The sequence below is a fragment of the Podarcis bocagei genome (genome assembly GCF_964188305.1).
Source record: "Podarcis bocagei genome assembly, chromosome: 9".
In the NCBI taxonomy this organism is placed as follows: domain Eukaryota; kingdom Metazoa; phylum Chordata; class Lepidosauria; order Squamata; family Lacertidae; genus Podarcis; species Podarcis bocagei.
This window is the reverse complement of record NC_138134.1, coordinates 45,113,385-45,126,967: the sequence shown is the minus strand read 5'-3', so window position 1 is coordinate 45,126,967 and position 13,583 is coordinate 45,113,385.

Here is a 13,583-nt window from a genome sequence, read left to right as displayed (position 1 = left end):
GTCCTAAATAAATGGCATATCATGGCATAGAGGTCTCACAGTTACTTAGGAATTTCTTTCACACAATATCTCAGATTCATCCTGAAGCATGTCATAGCCATTTCTGTATGATGTCAGCATTAACAAAGAGCCCTGTGTTGATGGGTGCTGAGTTATGCAAATCACCCAAACTACAGATATGCTTTGTCAGTTATGTAACCAGTTACAACACAGGAGAAATGTTGCCACCAGATTGCTGTGGTTATGTGACTATGCTTCAATGACTTTAGAATGGCTTTCAGGCACTTGTGACTGTTCATAACATTCTTGGCTCTCCTCTCTAGGTTCTCCATTTAATAGCTGAAAGATACACTGAGTTCAATACAACGGAACTTGCCTAGGTGCCAATTGGATTTGTTAAATCTCTAAGAAGACTCGTCTCTAGGCCACTGCTGGCTGGAATCTTTTCAGAAGAGCTGTTTGAGCTGAATCCAATTATTTTTAATGTCTTTTGACACATTTTTTCCAAAAGCACAAAGCTCAGCCTTCTTGTAAGGTCAAATACTATACATATACCCTTAGAGTCTGGATATTTGTTCATTCACTTGCTCATTCATTCTTCACTCCAAAGAAAGTGTAGTGAGGTAGCGGCAATACATAAAAATGAATGATGGAAGTGACCAAATGAACCACTTTGTCAACAAAGAAAAATGACTTGGCTCCCAAACCTATTGAGCAAAAACCACTTTGATACGGTCTCCACAGGAGCGCACAATTTTGTATCCTGGGAGACAAGTGGATCTACTGTACCTTTCTTCCTTTGGTGATTCAGAGACAATATTGTGACAATTTATTGTGATCTTTGGCTTATTGTATTCCAGTGGATCTGCATTGCTAAGTTTTTAATATCACAGATTTCCCCCCCACACACTATCTAGAGGCTTTATTTTCTTTTATTTGGATTTTAAACTGTTCTGGCTCTCATGACATAGTAAGTCAAACTATGGCTGTCAAGGATTGCATGAATGAGGGTGCTCCCACATTCCCAGAGAGGACCTCAGAGTCTCTTTGCTCTTCCCTGGTCTTTGTTTTTCACTCCTGTGCCACACTGAGCTAAGCCAATGTTTGGCTTAGGTTTTCAGCCAAGCCCGGGCCTGTGGTACTAACAGCAAGTTGTAGCCAAGGGTCCAGATGGCACGCTATGCCAAACCATGACTTAGCTCAGCACAGTGTGAGAGTTAAAAAGAAAAGGGGGGAAAAAGACCAGAGAAGAGCAAAGCAGATGTCTGGGAGCCCAGGTGTTCACATGGACCAAGTAAGCCACAGTTTGACTTACCAATCATGTGAAATAGTCCACTGTGTTCACCACTAGTGCTTATTCCAGGTTTTAGGGAGCCCCTGGGCAAATAACCTTCAGGGCCCCTCCCCCTAAGTGTGCTCAGATTCTTCTCACCATTGTTGCTCCTGCTGATTTACTTGATTTTAATCTACACAAAGACTAGAGTGATATGATCTGTGAAGGTTATTGTTACTCCTTGCTCTGTTCACTCCTTACTCACTTGAAGTGGGCAGGTGGACACAGTGGCGTAGTGTGGGTTGTCAGCACCCGGGGCAAGGCAAGTAATTTGCGCCCCCTAACCCGTGGATTTGCGCCCCCTAACCCGTGGATTTGCGCCCCCTAACCCGTGGATTTGCGCCCCCTAACCCTAACCCCCAGATGTTGCGCCCGGTGCGGCCGGCCCCCCCTGCACCCCCCACGCTACGCCACTGGGTGGACAGATAGCAATAGGAGGAAGTAAAGCAGACCAAGACACTCCAGGAACTGGCAGAGGGGCTTTTTCCAACACATGGGCTTTGGCACGTCCCCAACAATCCTGCCCCACCCAGTATGCTATTCAGAAGGAAATCTGGAAGTCCTCAGGATGTTCGTACTCTGCAATATGTGCCTTTTTCAGACATTGAAATAAATGTCTCTCAAAGAGGAATGCAGATTCCAAATCTAAACATAAATCAATTCAGATTTACCCTGTTTTCTGATATTCTACTGGTCTGCCCCTGCCATACAGAAGAGAAAAGCAATCTGCTTCAGGCAGCATTATGAGAAAGGGATAGATGAAGACAGCAGTGAGTGTCTTTAAAATGTTAGCTCTGCACTATTTGCAGGCAGGGGGGGGAAATGTATTATTATGACATGTGTTTCACACACACACACCCTGCTCCACATCACTAGCCAGCTAGCAGGGCAGGGAACATAGATCAAAATGATGTCAGGATATAAGGTAAGTTGAACTAGACTGTGCAGAAGAGGAAGAACATGAGGTTAATACTTAGCATTTTCCCCCTGCCACAAAGCCACATGCACTACTCATTTACAGAGGAATAAAAGTGCATGAGGTGGAATTATTGTTAGGCCCATTATTAGTAAGGTCAGTGTCTCATATGCAAGAATGTGACCTGACCACAAGACTGGCAAGAAACAGTTAAAGAGGTAATTAATGGCTGATGGTTAAAGTGAAAAACAATTCCATATGAGGTACAAGGATGGTTTAGACACGTACAGGTTTTTTTTAAAAGGGGGGGGGAATGCTGGGGTGGCTGAAGGTTGGGTGAACAGCTACAATTTTGTATATTTGCCTATATATAGTTGTGTCATAATGGGAATGCTCTCACAGACTCTTGGGATGAAATGAGCACCTCACTGACTGGCTAGATCATTTCTGGGTCCATACATTATGAGAAATTATTTTTCAATGTCCTACCAATGAAAGCTGCTCACAGAAATCAGTTTCCAAAATCCACTATGTACCTCATATTAGAGTTGTCCTGTGGAATCCCTGCTCCTGATCTTATATAGAAATAAATGAGCTTCCTGCCCCAAGAATAAGTATCAAAGCTTCACTACAGAACAGTTTTGACACTAGTAGCATAAAGATAAATGTTTCAAGAACAAGATACAAAACTTGTTCATCATTGCAGAGTTTAGCTTCATCTGCTGCTGCTACTGTTAGCCATCACTGACTTCTCAAGTTTCCTCTCCTGGCACGAGAGATCTGCAGCTCTGTCTTCCAGCACTGAGTCATCTGGTGGCCTAAGCCTGTGATTTCTTTATTTATTTTAAAAAGCCAGCCTTCCACTTTTGTCTAGAGTGGAACCTATTGCTTAATGCAAATGTCTCTTTTTTGCAAATGAAGAATTTAACTTTTAAACACCTAATTTCTAAAGAAATACTCCCCAAAGCAAAGGAGTGAGGTGCAAAACTAACCCAAAACAGTTAAAGGAGGACTGAGCATGCTCAGTAGGCATGGAATGCTGACTATTGCATGAGCAGAAAACCAAGAGGAGGGAAAATGAAATGACCCCAACTTTATGTTACAGGGCCCATCCTTTTTATCTTATTTTGCTTTTTGGATTTTCTATACTTTATTTATTCATGAATCTACTAGTTATCTCTTCATTTCTTTAATTCCTTGCTCTCCAAAATAGAAAACCATACAAATACATTTACAAACAGCAATACCTCACTAAAAATGACCGTCCACTAATTCTAATTAATATTTAAAAATCATCTTGCCCTTTACAACACAAGCATGACTTCCAATAAATAAATAAATGGCCATTTTTGTGTTATACTGATTTTTTAAACATAAAAGCATTCTATGATTCGTAGTTAAGGAGGTGACAAATTCAAAGTTCAAATTTCCTAGTACTCAAGTAGTTTTGAAATAATATCACTTTACTGCCAGAATGGACCAGACCTTCAAATTAATATTACATTGGCAGCAGGTTCTTACAGCCTACTTTCATGACTCTGTGCTGCTAATGAGCAGTTTAATTTAAAGCTTAAAATTATTAAGTGTTCCACAGGAGTTATAAATAATGTAATTTATAATATTCCTATCAAGCACATAAAACTACATTTGTCTTCCATTAACAACATGCTTATTAAGTAGTCTGACCTCTTCAGATATAAGAAAATGCAATTAGTACAATTTGTCACAGATCTTTTACATTTTAATAAGACTTAATTTATTGTCTCTTTAGTCTAATTAACTTTGAAACAATGGCAGGTTTTGTTCCTTCAGTATGAAGCAATGCTCCGTATTTGCATTGCTAATATTAGTCAGATAATTCCTCTTTGCTCGGTAGAAGGCGTTGGGTTCATTCCTTGAAATGTACGGCTCCAGAAGCTCTCAGACCTGCTCAGTTCTGCTGAGAGATACTGTAGCTTTAGAGTTTTCTCACTCATGAAAGTTTCTTTCCTACACTGCTGCTTCTCCTGGACCCTCATACCCTACAGTAGGTGTCGCCAATGCAGTACAGACATATGCCAGTGTGCCTGCCCATACCTTCTATGGCACCTGCAAGTCTCCTGCCAACTCGTGAGACACCAATGAGCCATTGCGCTTGTCTCCACTCTCCTCACTCCCCTGGGGGAATGACCACACTTCCACTTGTCACGTGCTAGAAAGCCCAGGTCCAATATGCTTTTGGCTTGTCCTGTGCTTTCTCAGTACGGATGCAAGTGGTTTTCTGTTTGTCCCACTACTTTCCCCAGGAAAACCCACTCTTTACCACTGAATCAAAATTCCCTGGTGGAAAGCACGGGGACAAGTGGGAGTGTGGATGGAAGAGCCCTAAATAGGGCTTGTTTTATTATGGCTATCCTATTAGACCTTTGTAAGCAGGGCTGGGCGGCAATACTCAGACTTGACAAAATGGTTGGTGGTCTTTTTGTTCTGGTGACTAGTCTCTGTGTTACGTAAGAAGGCTAGATTGATTGTCAGAAGAGATTACTCATAGAATCATAGAATTGTAGAGTTGGGACCACAAGGGTCCTCTCGTCCAATATAGGAATATTTTGCCCAACGTGGGGCTTCAACTCATGACTGTGAGATTAAGAGTCTCATGCTCTACCAACTGAGCTAAGCTACTCTCGCTCATCTTGATTCCCCCCTCCCCATACTTGGCAAGATCATTGGGTGCAAACATAGGCTGCAGTTGGTGGTAGATCAGAAGAGGTGGACAGAGAGAAATGAGTTTAGGGCATCATAAACATCTTGGGGTCTCCCTGGGTATCTAATGTAGCAGCAGTTGGTTTTGGCTATCTATTGGAACATTTTCAGCCGTGCCTCAACCTATTGTCAATCTGCACATTTGTAAATAAATTCAAATATCACACAATGCAAATAAGTCCCCAGAGGCCTCTTTCCTAAGTAAGCACAGCATGCCTCTATCAGAACTAGTGTAGGGCTCACAGAAGAGGATACATACTTAAAAATTATGCACAAATGTATGCTTTTACTTATCAAGTTTGATTCTGGCACAGTTCCCTAGCAAATGTATATCCCCCCACCCCTGTTTCCCCCCCAGACAAAAGAAATAAATGACAAAAATTTCCAGCTGTTTGGAACTCATTTTTTATTAAAAGGAGTCAATAGCTCTCGTTCAAAATCTGCTTTTTCATGAAACTAAAGTGGTTTCTCAAAATAGTATTTGATATTTACTGCATATTCTGCACTTCATCAAATGCATCCAATTTATTTGGTATTCTCTACATCTTTAGAGAGGTTAAAGGTTTGAATTGCAGCTGCCAAATACAATCTAACTCAAGTGTGAATCTGCATTCTGGGAAGCAGACAGAAAGTTTTTTTGTGCTGTCCATAGACCTCTCAAAGCCAATGAAGCTGTGATAAAGTGTTGGAGGTTGAGTAGAAGCAGTTATTGTGAAACTTTTCAGAAGTTATGAATAAGGGAGTAGCAGACTTTTTATTATCTTATTGTGGATTTACATCTATGCCTTGAGTGACCTAAGTTCTACAAGGGTAAAGTTGAGATGAAAGAGAAGGAGCAGGAACCTGACAGGCAGTACCACCCCCAGGACTGGCTGTAAGACAGAAGGCATCAGGTAGGGCTAACTGTAGGCAGATGGATGTTGGCAGGACAGTGCCCCTTTTGCCCTAATAAACTAGCCTCCACTGCCACAAGAGATGGACACAGCATGGTATGTGTTGTTGTTGTTTAGTCGTATCGGACTCTTCGTGACCCCATGGACCAAAGCACGCCAGACACTCCTGTCTTCCACTGCCTCCCGAAGTTTGGTCAGACACATGTTTGTAGCTTCGAGAACACTGTCCAACCATCTCGTCCTCTGTCGTCCCCTTCTTCTTGTGCCCTCAATCTTTCCCAGCATCAGGGTCTTTTCCAGGGAGTCTTCTCTTCTCATGAGGTGGCCAAAGTATTGGAGCCTCAGCTTCACGATCTGTCCTTCCAGTGAGCAGTCAGGGCTGATTTCCTTAAGAATGGATACATTTGATCTTCTTGCAGTCCATGGGACTCTCAAGAGTCTCCTCCAGCACCATAACTCAAAAGCATCAATTCTTCGGCGATCAGCCTTCTTTATGGTCCAGCTCTCACTTCCATACATCACTACTGGGAAAACCATGGCTTTAACTATACGGACCTTTGTTGGCAAGGTGATGTCTCTGCTTTTTAAGATGCTGTCTAGGTTTGCCATTGCCTTTCTCCCAAGGAGCAGGCGTCTTTTAATTTTGTGACTGCTGTCACCATCTGCAGTGATCATGGAGCCCAAGAAAGTAAAGTCTCTCACTGCCTCCATTCCTTCCCCTTCTATTTGCCAGGAGGTGATGGGCCCAGTGGCCATGATCTTTGTTTTTTTGATGTTGAGCTTCAGACCATATTTTGTGCTCTCCTCTTTCACCCTCATTAAAAGGTTCTTTAGTTCCTCCTCACTTTCTGCCATCAAGGTTGTGTCATCTGCATATCTGAGGTTGCTGATTTTTCTTCCGGCAATCTTAATTCTGGCTTGGGATTCATCCAGCCCAGCCTGGTATGTGTAGGTCATCCAGCCCATGGTATGTGTAGGTCAACTCAAGTAATTTCATGCCCATTCTTGAGCCCCATCATACCCAGCACTTAATAATCCCTTGAAGATTATCTTTATCTTTCTCCATGGCACATGTGGTAGCCACTAGTCATGCGTAGACACCATCCAAAACATTGGTTTTAAATGGCATGTAAAAATGCTGACCTGTAGCAGAGGCTGGATATGACCAACCGCTAACGTACAGGGAACCAGCACATGCAGCACCTACCAAGCTGCCTTTTAACAAGGTCAGACTATTTGGCCCTCTAGCCCAGGGATACCTACACTGACAGGTAGCACGTCACCAGAGTCTCAGACAAAGGTCTTTCCCAACACGCCTTGGAGATTCCAGGGATTCAGCTTGGGACCTTATGCATGTAAAGCATGTAGTCTACCATGGAGCTATGGTCTCTTCTCTACAGTTTCTAGCAAGAGCTACGTGCTTTATGGCTGTAAGGTCCCTGGATCTTCTAGCTAAAGCAGGAGCTGGGAGCATGTGGTCCTCCATATTTGCATTGGACTTCAGTTCCCAACAAACCCAGCCAGTTTGGCCAATGATCAGTGTAGACGGAAGTTGTGGTTCAGCAACATCTGGGGGACCACATTTCCCCAACCCTGGGCAATACCAAACAAACCATCCCTCAAACATGACAGCAGCTCCAGTGATACCCTAAGCATGTGAATTTATGAAAGGGTATCTGGCTGACTGGTCACTATTTTCTGTGTTTCTAGTTTTCAATTCTAAAATAATGGCATGGCATAAAAATAAGGGTTTCATGCCTGCCTTGCAGAAAATCCAATAAGGTATTTTCTAAAACTGTCATTTTGCTATGCTGTATGTGGACTGACAGGGACAGAATGAACACCAAAGCAAATATGCAATAAAGAAAGTTTTTATATATTATTATTACTTTAGGTATTTCTAGATGTCAGATAAAAATGAGAACTTTGCTAAAAATTTTGCACAATGGCAGCTGTGCTTTATGGATAACATTCTATTGTTTGATGTATGAGGCAGAAAATATGAAACATATTGTGAAGTTCCACCTTGACATAATGATGGAAAGCTGTTTGAAGTGCATTAAATCTGAGGAATGTGTGAGACCACCATGAAACAGCCCATCTTCTGAGAAGGCTTAAGTCGGTCTTCCCAAAAACTATACTACAGTTTACAGCTGTTTTATTTTAGCTCTATTTTTCGGGACCTATGCCTCAGTCTTGGGGCCAGATACAGGAAGTAAAGGGTGGACTATACTTTACTGCAGTGAGGTGGTAACCATTTCCTTGTGGCTTAGTCTCATGCTGCTCCAGGCATGAAGGTATCAGAATTGCACCCTCATTTGAGTAATATTGCAATATGGAGAACTATTCCAGTAAATATTTGCTACAAGACCAAAGGACTGTGTATAATCCTTAGCTTCACACTTGACAATAGTTTATAAATTCACTGGGAAAGGCAGCTTTAATTAATAAACCTGATTAGTTTCACATGAAAAATTATTTAAGGACCGTGTTTTCAAAAATCCTTCTTATGATTATTCATACCCGGAGTTCCTTTGAAAATGTTGATCATATGTGTTAATTCTTTAGCTCCAGAAATGAAATGGCGTAAGACATTGAAAGAAGGCCATGAAATATGAGGGCTGCAATCCAAAACAGGGTTTTGTGCACTGAAGTACATTGACTTCAGTGTTAAGACTCTTTATGCTAAGGCTTCAGGGAAGGGCGAATGGCCAGGCAAAAAGGAAGAATTGGCTGATATGAGCTCCCCTCTGGGACGCATCTGACATACATAGACAGAAGCCCTGTAAGATCTAAGGTTTGGTTTATGATCTTGCAAGACTATCAACTGCGGCAAGCAAATAGTGCAAGACCAGGACAGAATACAGTGAGGAAGTTATGGAGTACATTTCTGGGCACAATTCAAAGTGCTGGTGCTGATCTTTAAAGCCCTAAATGGCCTCAGTCCAGTATACCTGAAGGAGCGTCTCCACCCCCATCATTCTGCCCAGACACTGAGGTCCAGCTCCGAGGGCCTTCTGGCAGTTCCCTAGCTGCAAGAAGCCAAGTTACAGGGAACCAGGCACAGGGCCTTCTCGGTAGTGGCATCCGTCCTGTGGAACACCCTCCCACCAGATGTCAAGGAGAAAAACAACTACCAGACTTTCAGAAGACATCTGAAGGCAGCCCTGTTTAGGGAAGCTTTTAATGTTTGATAGACTATTGTATTTTAATATTTTGTTGGAAGACGCCCAGAGAGGCTGGGGAAACCCAGCCAGATGGGTGGGGTATAAAGTTGTTGTTGTTGTTGTTGTTGTTGTTGTGTGTCTGGCTGCCTTTTGAGATTGTCCCTGCTACCTAATTTAACAGTATGGAGCTACTTGTGTCCCAGCATACTTGGTAGGAAAGCAAAACCAAAGGAACCATTCCCACCATAGAAGATGCCAGGGACCTTTTCTGTGATGGGAACAGTATGTGCAACATCACTTTCCCATTGAAAATGCTGGGAGTGGTAGTCCTGATCCCTGTGCTCAGTTGGTAGGGGATAAGGAAGAGAAAGTAAATGGAGAAAAAGATGGTGCATCACTTGTAAATGTAGATAGCAAAAGAGAAGGATCTATATAACTGTACTATTTCTGGCCAGCCTTCACCAAATGGCCCCATTCCTGATATTAGATGAGTTGCTTCACGTGTTCCTGGATGCATCTTATAGTAGGTAAAGATAACCATGTGAATGTGCTGGAAGCTTGCTAGAAGCACAGCAGTGCTACAAAATGTCTGACTACTTTGTACATCTGTCAATGGATAGATGAGTTAAAAATCAATGGAAACAGCAATAGTCTCCCCCCGCCCCCACTCACTCTCTCTATAAGCATTCACAGGCTTGGGTCAGTCACATGTCTCTCATTCTCCCAATCATGCTTTGGAGAATCAGGAATGAGCCCTGTACTTATGCACTTCCCTCTCCCTTTGTGAACACCAAAATCAAACAGAACCAGACTGTACCTGAAAACAATGGTTTGTGCCATCCCTGTGAACCAGGATTGGAAATGGTTTGATCCAAGCATGAAACCCTAGTTTGAAGGTCTCATGCAAACCACGGTTTACCCATTTGGACATAACAGCCAACTACAATTTGCCAGGAACTGTAAAATGTTGTATTAAGCTGAGCGTGCAAGGGGAAATGGGGAGGGGAGAAAATGCACTAGCTAGTGCAGGATTCACTTCCAGTCCTTCAGCCCATGGTCTGGAGGTTCAGAAATGTGATGTCTACACCATCTCAATGTATTTCAGAAAAACTGAACAGGGTTGCTTTTGTTTAGCTTCTTTCTTTCAGTTACATGTTGTTGTGTGGGTTAGAGGAGTTGCGTTTTTAAGCATAACAGGATGAAGTTTTTTATTTAACAGCTGCAGTCCAGTGAATAATTAACGTAAACAGGAAGAGATTGAATATTCATTTGTAATGCACTGTAAATGTAACAGCTACAAATATGTATTTTCATGTGGTGCGTGTATGCAAAGTTTTTTAATCTCTCTCTTGAGCTGTCACCCCTGTTTCCGTTTTAAGAACTCGTAAAACTTTTTAAGCACCATTAATAAATTAGAAGGTTTTGGTGTTAAATTCTTAATAGCTGTATCGGTGCAGTTTGTGATATAAAAGCTTCAGGGTAAAGTCTCCCTTGAAAAGTTTTTTAGGTTGTTTAGTGAGCAAGATGCAAACATCTGCTTGAGAAATAAGCATGCCAGTGAGGCCTCCCCTATGGAGAGCACATGGGCAGAATCACTTTTGTGCTTTAATTTAATATTATTTTAATTAAAGTCCCTCATTGCCAAGAACAGGTGGCCTGGCCAGATGTACCACTCAAGGGATCTTATCAAATGTCCCCAAAGGACCAATGAAAGTAATGCCTGGATCCTAAGCATATCTTATTAACCAAACTTGCAAGCAGTCTTCATATGTCCAACTACCAATAAATGCTTTTAGAACATGTAAGAAAAGTAAATGATTTCTTTTCTTTTCTGCCATATATATGACATTATGGAGCCCAGGGCCTCATTAGACATAGCCCTCTGTTTCAGGGGCTCTGGAATTCAGTGTATGTATCCTTGATCTAGTATCACTGGCTGCTGCGATATAATGTCTCCAGGCCTCTCTGTCTGATCCTTGAGAGTCTCCCTGGGCCAGGACTCCTCCCCAGGTCCCATCCCACCCAGGCTCTCCTCCACACCTTCCTCCAGTTCTTTTTAACTGAAACAGTTATAAAGTAAGAAGAGGAAGTGGCACTGCTGTAAATGCTGGCTGGATCACCCAGGGGGCACTTCTGCCCACATAGTCTGGATACCCCATCCCCCTGGCATAGTTGAGATGAAGTCTCTGCCAAGGCAGAAGAGGCGGGCCAAATTTAACCCCCACTGAAGGCGGTAATGCCATTGGGGCAAAAGCAACTTCAACAGAAGGATAGCTCATGCAGTCAGGTTCTTATACAGCAGGTGTGGGCAGACCTGGCACTTCCATTAGTCAAATTGAGGCCATTGTCTCAGGAGACCACGGTAGTGGACTAATACCCTTTGTGCCTCCACTCACTTGCTTTGTCAGCCCACCCAGGCACCCAGTTTTTCATGCCACCCTAATTGGTTGCTTCAGGTTTCCTCCACAGAGTGAGGCCTTCTGACCAAGGTTGCCTGGGAAAACACTTGCTCCCCTGTCACAGGCACTCTCCTGGGCCACCTCACCCAGACAAGAAGGCAAGACAGTTTGACTAGTCAGCACTGCTCTACTTTAGCAGCTGAAAAACTGTTAAAAAGTAAGTGGTGTGGCAATAAGGGGAGAAGAAGGGGAAGATGCAGCTGCCACATAGGGCACCACAATGTGTTGAGTTGGCTTGGGGTAGGGAACCTCTGTCTCTTTGACCATATTCTCATCATGCCATTGGACTATTTCCATCATAGCCATGCTGGCTGGGGCTCATGGGAGTTGGAATCCAATAACATTTGTAGAATCACAGGTCCCCAATGCCTGTTCTATGGGAGTAGCTTAGATGAATGGTTGCCATTTTTTGCTATTCTACCAGTTCTTATTCCACTATTATGTCCAGACTAAAGATAAACACCTGTTTTTGGCTAACTTCTGAGCAAGCCTTTAGATCCTTTGGGAAACCCCTTAAGACTCAAAGTTTCAAAGTATGACAGCTTGACTTTCCAACGTATGCCAAGTGTTGGTGTAAAATTCTTGCTCTCTCTCCATGGGCTTTACATTTCCATGGCCTTGCATCCGTGAACTGAAATCACTCTGTGCCTGAGGCTAGCATGCAAAGTCATCTTGCTGCTGCAAGACAGAATGTAGTCATCACCCAAGGTGCATTGAACATGTGTCTCTTTTTGTAAAATCTGACTGGCACGTGACAGCTGGTGTTCCATACTTGGCTCACTTGGTGGAAAATAGCCCATTAAGTTGGTTGAGCTAAAAAAAAAACAACAAGCTCGTTTTATTAAAGCATCCACCTTTGTCTTGTTAACAGACTTTAATCTTCATTGGAGAGCAGTATCAATCAATAGCCCCCAACACTGACCACTGATGATATCCATGTGGAATTGGTTTATTTGAACTTTCTGTGTGAATTCAGCAATAATGAAACACTTGGGATTTCTAGTTCCATGGTTGCCAGTGCTAAAGCACTTTTCATGGCATAATTCCATGCAGATCCTAACAAAATCAATGCCTTTTCATTCCCACTGAATGTTGCCATTTTGTGAAAACTATATTGTACCTTTACCATGTATACCTCTTTTAAAATGGAAACAATTACACAAAAAAGTAATTCATTTTCAATATGGGATAGGCACATAAATTACTGTTTTCTGTGCCAAATTATTTTTGACATTTTTTTTGAAACCCTACATACCCTAAGGTCATAAGAATAATCATCACAAAAACTCTATATGCTATAATAGTTTTTCATTTATTAGTTGATTTATATAAGTGAACATATTCCCTATGGCAGGTGTCTCAAGTATGAATGCTTTTCTTTGGCAAATATTCCATCTATTGAGCTGTTGGATAAAAGCACCAATGCAAAAGCCAGCTCCAGATGGCTGGAATGCAAAACAGGATGTTGTGGTTTGCAACTGTACTATTGGCAAAAAGGAGGAGTCTATTCTCTGTACTGAGCACCGGATGTTAGCTCAGAGTGTCATCTGACCTGTGCTGGAAGTACAGGGGCGGAGCTGTGTCTCTTCTGATGGAGTCTGAAGGGTGCAGTCATGTTTTCTATGTACTGCTGAATGACAGGAATAAAACATGTAAATAGGACTCCTGTCTGTCTCATTTCCCCTCCCTGGGGAGAATGCAGGGAGGGAGAGAAACAGAGTAGCAGAGGGTGTGTTCTTCTCACGTCTGACTGACGAGGAGAATCACCGGTTTACGACCTTGTCTGCCGGGGAGACGCAGACGGAAGGTAAACAAGTATCCAGCTCAATTGCCCAGGGGAGGCCAGTTACCTCTGACTGTGAGCTGAGATACTGACATGAGCAACTGAATGTTGGCATTAATCCTGAAGCATTTGCATTAATTTTCACTGTTTACTTGTTTGCTGAGCTGTCGACAGGCAGAACAGTCGCCAGATCCACAATGCTGGAGGGAATAGGATACACCAGAAGTTTGCCTCTGCTTGGCTCCACTGCAGAGTCATCGTCCGTCCGTCCGTCCCCCGCCCCCCCCCCG